This window comes from Triplophysa dalaica, chromosome 13, assembly GCF_015846415.1.
Source record: "Triplophysa dalaica isolate WHDGS20190420 chromosome 13, ASM1584641v1, whole genome shotgun sequence".
NCBI classification, from domain to species: domain Eukaryota; kingdom Metazoa; phylum Chordata; class Actinopteri; order Cypriniformes; family Nemacheilidae; genus Triplophysa; species Triplophysa dalaica.
This window is the reverse complement of record NC_079554.1, coordinates 8211151-8221861: the sequence shown is the minus strand read 5'-3', so window position 1 is coordinate 8221861 and position 10711 is coordinate 8211151. Positions and strand designations below refer to the sequence as shown.

At 40.9% G+C, this 10711-nt stretch overlaps 1 pseudogene; it reads right to left on the bottom strand.

Annotated features, from left to right (window-relative positions):
* Positions 1-6872: 6872 nt before the first annotated feature.
* Positions 6873-9988, bottom strand: LOC130434142 (regucalcin-like; annotated as a pseudogene).
* Positions 9989-10711: the final 723 nt, after the last annotated feature.

Sequence of the window (10711 nt, the reverse complement as noted above, 5' to 3'; positions counted from 1 at the left end):
ATTGCCTTTCTTCCCGTGCCTTGCTTAATTTCCGTTTATTTACATCAATCAGTGCCTTAATGCAGTATACAAACAAAGAGTTTGGTTCCAAAATGAGATCACTCGGTTCTTTAAAAGATTTCCAAAATCGTGTTTGTCATGATGTTTTGGGTGTTTTTTATTGAACTACATTTAAAGTTTCTAAATATATTCCATTTTGTTCTTATAGAAAAGCATACATTTAAGATAGTTATAGAGGTTCATGTACCTCTCTGATTTGAACAAAGGCTATAGGCCTCATAGGACGGGCACCAAGCAGATATGGACCTCACATCTGCTTAGCATCAAACACACACACACACTTTTGAAAACACTAGTTGGTAACAGTTACAGACGAACACAGTATACGCTATTGTATTGATTTAAGCACATGTTTACCCTTTCAATACACTAAACACTATGCCAGGTAGTAAATGACAACGTGCAACAACGTGCTTTTCTTTTTAAGATGGATGTATGTTCATTTCTTTTTTAAGCTTTTAAAAGGTTTTGCCACAGTTAAATACTGATATATGGAGCTTGACATGTAACTGTGGAAGGTCAGAAAAGGATGGACTAACAGAAAATAGGTGATGCCATGTGAAACCTGATTTAAACCTGGTCTAAACGGTGAGAACAACGCAAGAACAATGTATAAAAGATGGAGTCAGATATGTACTGGTCAGACATCTTCAGATGAACTCTGTATATCTCACTTTGACTTGTTCGAACAAATTCAAGATTTAAACCCTTGAAACTTGGCTTCTTGGTCTTCGTGATTCCTCTCGACATTTGATGATCGATTTCGCCACAACAACTGCGCCTCCCTTCACTAGCTGGCCTCCGTTACATACGGTATATATCAGTTCAAGAAAGTTACTGCAAGAGTTAAGTGAAAAACTGTGTGTGAAAAATAAGCTTTCTTCAAGGCACTCCCTAAGAAATTCAGCTTAGCACATTAACGCATGTGAATCGGAATGGAATATAAAAAATGAACGTGACGTGTTATCTCGTGTTGGAACCAGTCTCTTCGTATGTATATTCTGTAAAAAAATAGGCTATATTCACATATTAGTTAATGGAAGCTACTTCAAGAGTTAAGTGACAATGCCAGAATGCAAAATAAACTTGTTTTTTAAGGCACTCTCCAAGCAAATGTGGTCTGAGATCAGCCGGTGTGCTTGAACCTAAAGATAAGCTTCATTCACCAGCTAAAAACACAAGTATGAAACAGTGCCATCTAGTGGTGAAGGGCGGTAAAGGGAAAATGAAATGAAGCGAGATTGGGTGCTTCTCAATATCCATCCTTGTCTCCTCGCTCCTCTATCCTCCATCCTATGACCCGGAAACCGATCGAGCTCAGCCATATTGAAGGACATCTCAATTCTCTAATTGCACCGGGAGGAGTCGAGGATCGAGGAGGGAGGAGGCTTCCTGAGGAGTCATGAGCGAGGATACAAGGGTGTATCCTATGCGGAAGTTGTTTATTGCCTAAACGTGTCGCACGTATAAATTCTCCCACTTCACATCTGCTCCAAGTGCTTACCATGGCAGAACATTCAAACACACATAAATGTGAGTATTAAGCATAAAGTTATTGTAAATGTACGTTCTTTTTTTTGACGGTGCCTTTAATTTCGATGTATAAAGTGTACTTTTCAGCACAGTTTTAATGATTTTTATTATGTTTCTTGATTTTACTGGCTTATTGCTATTAAATGTGATAAATAGGGAATAGAGAATGATCTTGATTTAGGCCTGTAGTTAATTTGATTTAATGTGTTGATAACACTGTATATTTGTTTATGCCGGTTAATATGCAACACATTATTATTTCGAACTGCTTCACTGTGGTGTAAAATTCTTTCTTACAGGGACTGATGAGGAGACTGAACAGTTAATTAAATTGAGGATGGAGCTGGATTCCGACTTCACTGGGAAGAGGAACAGTGCCAAAAAAGCCTGGATGTGAGTTCTGTTCCACCAGACTGCATGGAAAATCATTTTGTTTTCACTTTGTTTGATTAACGCAGTGAGGTTTTAGATAATATTTATCATAATATTATTACACTATCTTTGTCTTTGTTTGAGTAAAGAATTTGTTGATTTTTATTGTGTAGTAAAGTTCTTCAGAGGATTGGTTTGGATGGAATTATAACACCAAACCAAATTTCCAAAAAATGGGACAATTTAAAAAGAAAATATAATGTACAAACTGAATGCATGTATTTATTTCATTTTGTGTGAATTTTCTACCTGCTAGTTTAATAGAAAATATATTTATTTTATTTTAGGAGCTCCACTGTCCTCCTACGGGAACGGAAACAGATAGTGGGGAGGCCACAGCAGCCACATGGCTGCGATGCATGAGGCTTTTGGGAGGAGGCCGTCTATTGAGCCTCCCATTCTGATAGACTCATGCGACGCAGAAGTCACTGGCAGTTCTGCTGTGTCCAATGAGCCTGGCTTGTCACCATCTGCATCTGTGGAGGAAAGAGAGGAGGACTCCACAACCTCCGCACCGTCTGGCACAGGCAACTTTAACAAGGAAAGACCCTGTACTTCTTCGGGTCCCCCGCCACCCTAAAAGAAAAGAACCAACAGAGTGCTAGATTTTCTAGAAACGGAGACAGAAAAAGAGGAGGAACGTTTTCAAGCCACGCACGAATTAATGCAATCTACTTCAAATAGGTTACTTGACCTTTTTGGACAATTGATTAAAAAAAGTTGAACACAATCTCTGTTTGTTTGTTGGTTTGTTTGTTTGTTTGTTTTTGCTTTGATCATTTGTGTTCCATTATGTGCCTTAATAGACAATTTATGGTAAACACAGTTGCCACATGAGTAAGAAAACAAAATTACTGGTGTAATTGGTAAACATGTTTATTTACATTAAACTATTGTATCTATTGGTGATGTGGGTATTGCAAAAAATGTAATGCATGAGGCTAGAGACACAGGGATTTTTTTTTCCTCCATACACAATCTGAACCTTAACCTTGTGTGGAGCAAAATTTTTCTTTATGTGTCTACAAATAATCATGTTCATTTAACTCTACCGGATGCACCTGAGGAGCTGAGAGTTTTGATGCCAGATTATCACGCAAGACATTCCCACTACAGACCCCTCTCACTGGACTGGGTGGAGGTAAACCAACATCATCCACCACTTCAGGGGCTTCAATCATGTCTCCTGTTGTCAGACAAATGTTATGCAGAACTGCACACGCCATGATAACTGTTGGGGTAAAGGTGTTGTCCACCTCAAGAGACTTGAAAAGCAGGGACCTCCAGCGTGTTTTCATCATTCCAAACACCCGCTCAATTATGGAGCGAGTCTTGGCATGGTAGTGATTGAAGCGGGCCTGCACTCTCCCTTGCACTGGCTCCCAGTATGGAGTAATAATGGCCACAGTATGAATGATGCAGGGGTAGCCTCCATCCCCCAAAAGTAAGTATCCTTGTGGAGGATACAATGCATCTTTATACATCTTGCTGTTTCTCAGGAATCTAGTGTCGTGGACAGAACCAGGATATCCCACAAAAACATTAAGGAACCGGCCCTTCCCATCACAAACTGCCTGCATCTGAATGGATGGGAAGAGTTTTCTATTCATGTAGTCCTGGCCAGTGGGTCCAGCGGGGGTTTTTATGCGGACATGACATCCATCTATAGCACCCACACACTTGGAGAAGATAGGGCTGTTAGCCAAATTTTCAAATCCAAGGACAACCTCATCAAGGTCTTGTGCATCTGGGAACTGAATGACCTGCTGGCGCAAGGCTGCAATCTTTATGGTTCCTGTGTGAACCAGCCTACAAACAGACGATACCGGCACCTGAAAGGCCCGGGACACCACACTGTATGACAGACCATGTGCTAGCCAGTACACAGTTATCAGTGTGGTTATGAGATGTCCCCATCCATGTGCTTCATCTTGTGGCAGCATCCTCATCAATGCTTCCATAGAGTCCCGGTTGAGTCGAAAGTCCACCTTGAGGTTCTGCCTACCATCCAAGTATAATTTTAGCAGTGGGACGGTGGCATTTATTTCAGTATAACTCGGAGTAGCTGTTTTTTTAACCTGTAATTAAGAACAACGTAGAATGCTGTGAATCTGAATTCCAAAAATAAACCAAAACATACAGTATGAGCTCATAGTATTTTTAACAATACCTTAGCTAGGAGTAGGACACAATGACGGAATCGTGCTTTCCATCTGCTCGAACGACGCTGTCCATGTTGTGCAATTTGGTGAAGAATGTGGTGTAATGATAGGGCGCAGGATATACCTACTATCGTTTTCATCGTAATTGTAGATGGAAATGTTTAACCCAAATTGATTTATATACAGAATACACACCTGACTCTTATTAAAGTCCAATGATGATGTAATGGAATTAACAAGAATCACTAGGCTAACAAGTAGCGTTGTCAACAATTTATCCATGTACGTTTGCAGAAGCATAATTTTTTTTAAAGTAGGCTATGAATTGTGCATTAATTAATAGTTAAATAACCCAAACTTTTGCCAACTTTTTGGGGTATTTTGCTTTAGTAAAACTGGTGTTCTTACCCCTGTTTATTAATTATTATTAGTATAATCATTATCATAATTGTTTACATGTACAAAACACAATGTATGTGAACTCACAACAACAATAATCCATTAATAATAACTGGTAAAAAAAATAAGAACAAATGTGGTATTTTGTGGAGGTTGAAACGGTTACAATATAAATAATTATATCTTATGTTCAAGAATCCCGATGTTCAAGCTAAATCCAGCGGTGTAGAGTCATCATTAGTTGACGACGCTTTGAAGTGATGCTAAAGAGCGAGGATATATCATTTCACTTGCTTCGATTCCTGCGTCCTAGCGTCTTTTCCTTGCTTCCTTCTCTCGCATCCTGAAGAGGTGGAGCTAAGACACGAGTAAAGGAAGCGAGAAAAGGAAACGAGGACGCACAAATAAGAATTGAGAAGCACCCATAGTATCAGATTATCGTTCAGTTTACGTGGAAGTAAAAGGCAGTGTAAAAAGAGATTTAAACGACTTACTGCGTTGATTAATAACACTTTGTTAAAAGTGCTGCGCAAACAAATGTCATTGAATGTTGTAAGGCGTCACACAAAGAGACTGTAAAAATGTCACCATAATTATTAGAATGATTGACGCGATGACGACCTCCAGTGGTAGAGGTCACCTGGTGGTAAAAGTCACCCGTTTGTTCCAATAAAAAGTCAAAATGCAGTTATCTTGAGGCAATTGAAGAAAGTGAGGATTCAGTAAACCTTTTCGGATGACCCCCAACACGTGTTGCATCTGTGAAAGAGTGAAACAGGCATACTGTAGCTTCTAAACGTGATTTGTAATCCATGTTCTAGCTTCGCTAGAAGTCGCAGGCCATGTTCACAATGAACAGAGCGTTTGCTTTTTCAGTACGTGTACATCCAGGTGCTGTTGATTTCATCGGTTAGGTGGTGAAAGAATACCAACACACCCGTATACAAGGAAATATCTTTATTTGGAGGCGTGCGCTTTCGCTATTAAAGCGCTACGGCCTATGAAAATATCACTGGGATTCAAACTCATTAAATACAGCAGATTACCGAAAATGTCAATCCAGCGTTTTCTTCACTTTCTAGGGGAATGTTTAAGATTCACACAAACATGAAGTCCACCTTTTCCCCCAAACCCGGTGTCACAGAGCATCTTTAAAATCATAGATAGGTTTTCAAATCAACACGCATCCCTCGTTATAATGCGCATTCCTGGTACTATCGTGCACGGTTCGCGTTCTTTCAAACGAGCGTTTGTTTAAAATAGGATTACCTTTTTTATTTAGATTTCACGAAGCCATCCGTCACGTCATTTATGAACCCTTTATGTCTCAACCCTGGGACGTGACTTCCACTTTTTCTTTTCCAAAACTGCTAATGGGAAGTCTCAGCCTGCATTAAGAAGATCTTTTTTTACTTAAAAATAGGTCTCATTTTGATTTTAACAAGACATCAACAATGGAAAACAGCATCTGTAGTAAGCCATCGTTGTCATTGCATTATTAAACCATATAACAGTGACCGATGGGCTCACTTCGACACCTCTGTTTGCCAGCAGCACATTGAATTCATCAATAATAAACATGGCAAATGTGGAATCAGGATCGCTATCAAATCCATCCCTGGAAATCATTCATGAATACTTTTGTTCACAGAGTTGGGTTAATGTAAGCAGGATTAGAAAACGTTTACAATTGTTTTACTTTTGTGAGGTCACGTCTAAAAAGTGGATTTGTGAATAGTTGCATTTTATATCCACTGATCAGGTCTATCAAATCCGTTTAAGGCAAATATTTTCCTGTGTGTAATACCACGAAACAAAGATTTTCATTCGTCCTACATTATCCTGCATTAATGCGACGGTGGTAATTCCAACGTTGGTTAAATAATCAATGCCGTGTAGCGATTTTAGCTGCATGTTAAAATAAGGATGAGTTTAACTCACCAAAATAAGATTCTCCACCAGATCTATCAAGATCAAATACATGAAATGAGTTATTTAAAACGTCAATTTCAGTCAAGGAATTAGTTTAGCTCAAAGGAAAATACGTATAATAATCGTCATTACACATACATATTTTACAATTCTAATTAGCAGTATAGTGATATAAATCCTATATGTATTCGTCCAGCAAATGCATTGATGATTTATACACTAACGTTATCTCATGACCATAAGTAACGTGACTTTACCAAACAGAATTAACAGGAATGGTAGCATAGATGGAAACACAGTTTAAGTGACCAGTTTGTGAGCGTGAACACAGAGAACACATCACAAATGCCTTTATGGTTTTTATTAAACTCTAATCTACACATAATGACAACAAACAAATACATGAAACACAACCGCGCTCGGAAGCGCAGAGCTCGGCTCTGACAAAATGGTCAGTTTGCATTTAATACCTAAACTTAGTCATGGACATAGTATGAGGTATGCTATGGTTTTATAACATAGCTCATCATATAGGGAATTCGGAGAGTTATAGTTACATATGAAACATGAAAGGCATTGAACTGTGAATCATTCCAATGTATGAATACATCAAATCAACCCTAAATCAAAACTTGTATATTCAACAGTTACAGAGTACTTAAAATGGCATGTGCGCCAACACACAACCTAGACATTTAGATACATTTACAGAAAAGGATAGTTTAATAAATCAAATAAAGTTCCTATTTGTCAGAGAAGTTCTCTGCTTAGCCTCAGATGTTAAGTAAGAGATGAGACAGAGACTTATCACCAATGCTTTGAAGCTAAGGAGTCTTAAATATCCTACAGAGGAACCAAATGGTCATCACACTCACTGTGAGAGTTCAAAAGACCAAAACCAGACCCATGGAGCCATGCTTGCTATGGTCTTTTGATGATGGTATCTAGAAACCAGGACAAAAGGGAGTGAGGTTTTTCTCTCAATGATCCAGTCACTACAGCTGTTTCATCAGAAAAAATGGTAACGGATCAACAAGCATCATCGCTGTCTTCTTGGTTTTTATCCAGTACACAAGAACGATGGAACTCCCACACCCGTGACCTGCGGTGAGAATAAAGGATGTTATGTGTCAGTCATGATGTCAACCCGTGATGTCACCTTACAGTATGTGTTATGTCACCTTAAATAGGCAGCCAGCCGATGGCTGTATGGCCAGTGAATCTCCATCCATGTCTTTAAACGGCGTGATGGTGACGTACAGATCAGCGCGATCCTTTCCACCTGCACAACACAAGGTGGTCTTCTCCTGCCAGTTTCACCGTCTGCAGTCTGGTGCCTGAAAGAAGTCCGTTAACTTTAGGTATTGGCCAAAAGCCATTTCAATAAAGACGGCCGCTTTAAAGACGTTACTCCATTAAATGGTCTCAAAATAAAATTTTAGTGGGGTTCATTTTCCTCCGGCAACACAAACACAAATGGCAAATAGATTGAGACACTCACACACCTGTTTGTGGGTCGATGCGCAAATCTCTTCCTCCATGGTAGCAGGCGACCCACTGACACCCTATGGGTCCATACACATACCGTCTGGTACGTCTTCATCGGGCTCTGCCCAGGAAAACCCTGTGGTCAACTTAATTAAACACACACACGTGCGCGTGCGCGCGCACACACACACACGCACACACACACACACACACAAACACACCCTGAAAAATAAATACAGTACGGACATCCAGTCTGGCTGTGGATGTGGTGAAAGAAGCGGTGATCCAGTGACCCGTCCAAAGTGTTGGAGATGTCCACCTGGTCTGAGTGATGAAGAACGGTCAGGATAAAGCGTGAACAGAGACCCCTGTTTCCTCTCCATCACGGCCGGCGGCAGTTCCATTCCCATGGTACACGGACAGGCTGGGGGAAACGTGGGTATAATAAAATGAACTGCAATACATTACACTTTTACATCACTATACACTTAGCATACAGCAAAACCTAATGCACTGTTCTAGTGTAGAGTCTCCCACATAAATGGTACTTTTTTCGAGTATATACCTGCAAAGTACCTCCCTGCTTATCTACTTTCCATCACTGAAGCGAGCGTTGGGTTGGGTTTTTTGTCCAGCTGGGCAGCTGTTGTAATGGAGTGCATGACCTGTTGAACAACCGCAAAGCGCATTCCCCCCGAGATGACGTAACCGCCTGCTTTTCGCAACAAAGAGCCTACAGGTTTCTCTGGGACAGTAAAAACACACAACGCCCTTCTCACAGGCGCTTGGATCTCATAAAATACTGACAAACTTTCTGATGCCTCACCTGTAGTGATACTCTCCTCACGACCAGACGGGACTCTCACCGAATTCATTCTTTCCTGGGGGGTGTTCTCAGGGATGCGGGAATGTCTTGAAAAAACGAGTGTGCATTAGAAGTGTGTTTGTCAAACAGTTACACAACAGATTTATATTAGGTTAATTGTCCCTTTCCATTTCTAGCACATACCAGACATGGACTTTTAAAGGTTGTAAACGCTCGGGAGATCTTGTCAAAAAGAGGAAGTTAAAGGAATAAAGACACTGACAAATAAAGTGTTTGTGTATGGTGTATTGTGTTTTTATTTTCATTGATCTACCACCACGTATAAACAGACGTTGAAAGCCACACAGTTTACCGTGAATGATTTATTTCATCATTTTTCTTAGACAAGTGAATTGACTCGGTCACCATTCACAATAAGCACACATTTGTGTCTAATCTTAACGTTAATAATACAAGCCCAAAAACGGCTCCGTTATTGTCTCGTCGGCACACTGCTGACGTTATTGCGAACAGAATCACACGTGTGATGACGGGTCTTACTTACAAACCCTCCTAGCCTCGAAACCGCCATCGGTCCGGCGAGGGAGAGACGAGCTCGCGGCCTCTGCGTGCACACACAGCTCTCCCTCTAACAGCTGGCCTCCGTTACACGAGAAATGACAGATTTTTCATCTACAGCGGTGTTTTGTGGTTTGCATCGGTGGATCCTTTCGCTCAAAAGTGCCCGCCGTTCGAACTGTAATGTTGTTTAGCCATTTCTACGTCGTGCATTGCGCTCTGTCTTCTTCTTCTTCTTCTTCTTCTTCGCAGATAGGTTGTAGCTAGAAGGGATGCAGCTACGGCCGGAAGTGGTGCAATATCTCGCCATAGAATTCCAATAAATTACATTAGCTAACCCCTACGCCTACCCAAACCCTAAACCTAACCTTACAATAATACAAATTATAAATCAACTGTTTTTAGAGTGACGCAAATTATACGGTTTTGAAGTGCGCGTGCCCAGTGGAGGTGGCTGTATCCCGTCTATTATGTAGAGAAACAAATATGTACAGCACTGAAATATGTAACGTGTTGATAACGTTAGTCTGTGAACATTTGACACTACGACCTGTACAAATAAAAACAAATGATTGCATCTATTGTGTTACGTCTGATCTTTGACCTTACGTCCGTCCAGTACGTTAGGTGACGTGACGTGACGTGAAGTGACGTGCTTCGGCTCGTTGCCGTTGTATCAGAGTTGGCTTTAAAGCCTTACGTGTGAATCAATTTGTGTGTGAGGGCTTCCAACGACATCAACTGGTCATAAGACAAACACAACACGGTGTATTTACAACGATCAATCTATACTTTGTTAAAGCACTGCTTGGTCTGCAGTTGGAGCGTTGCCATTGGCTGTTGGTTTGAATAATTAATGAGGGAGGTCTGTCACAGTCGTTCTTTAACGATTTTCGTCTATAAATATCATTGTGTTTCGAGTTGCGTTTTGAACAATAGGGTGTATGATAAGGGCTCTGTCGGGATCGTGTTCATAACGTTGGACGTTCGTTGAAGTTCGCCCCCTACCGTCGTCGAAAGTAGCAGTGCCGATGGGAGGTATAAATAGCAGGCGCGCGAACTGCTATATCGGCTGGGCCAGAGAGCGTCGCCTCGGCCAAGCCAACATGCTACTAGAGTCGCTAGCTGAGTGGCGCGCTATTGCACCTCTGACCCAGCCCCTGGTGCCGTCGGTACGCCGATGGGCATCAGGTTTTGCTTCTTGCAAGTGTATTAAAGTCACAGGTTATTGTTTAACCTATACTTTATTTAACCTGTTCAACGGCAAGAAGTGAAGCCGTCCCACCGGAAGTAAGTCGAGTCCCCTGCTGTAGTCATTTAT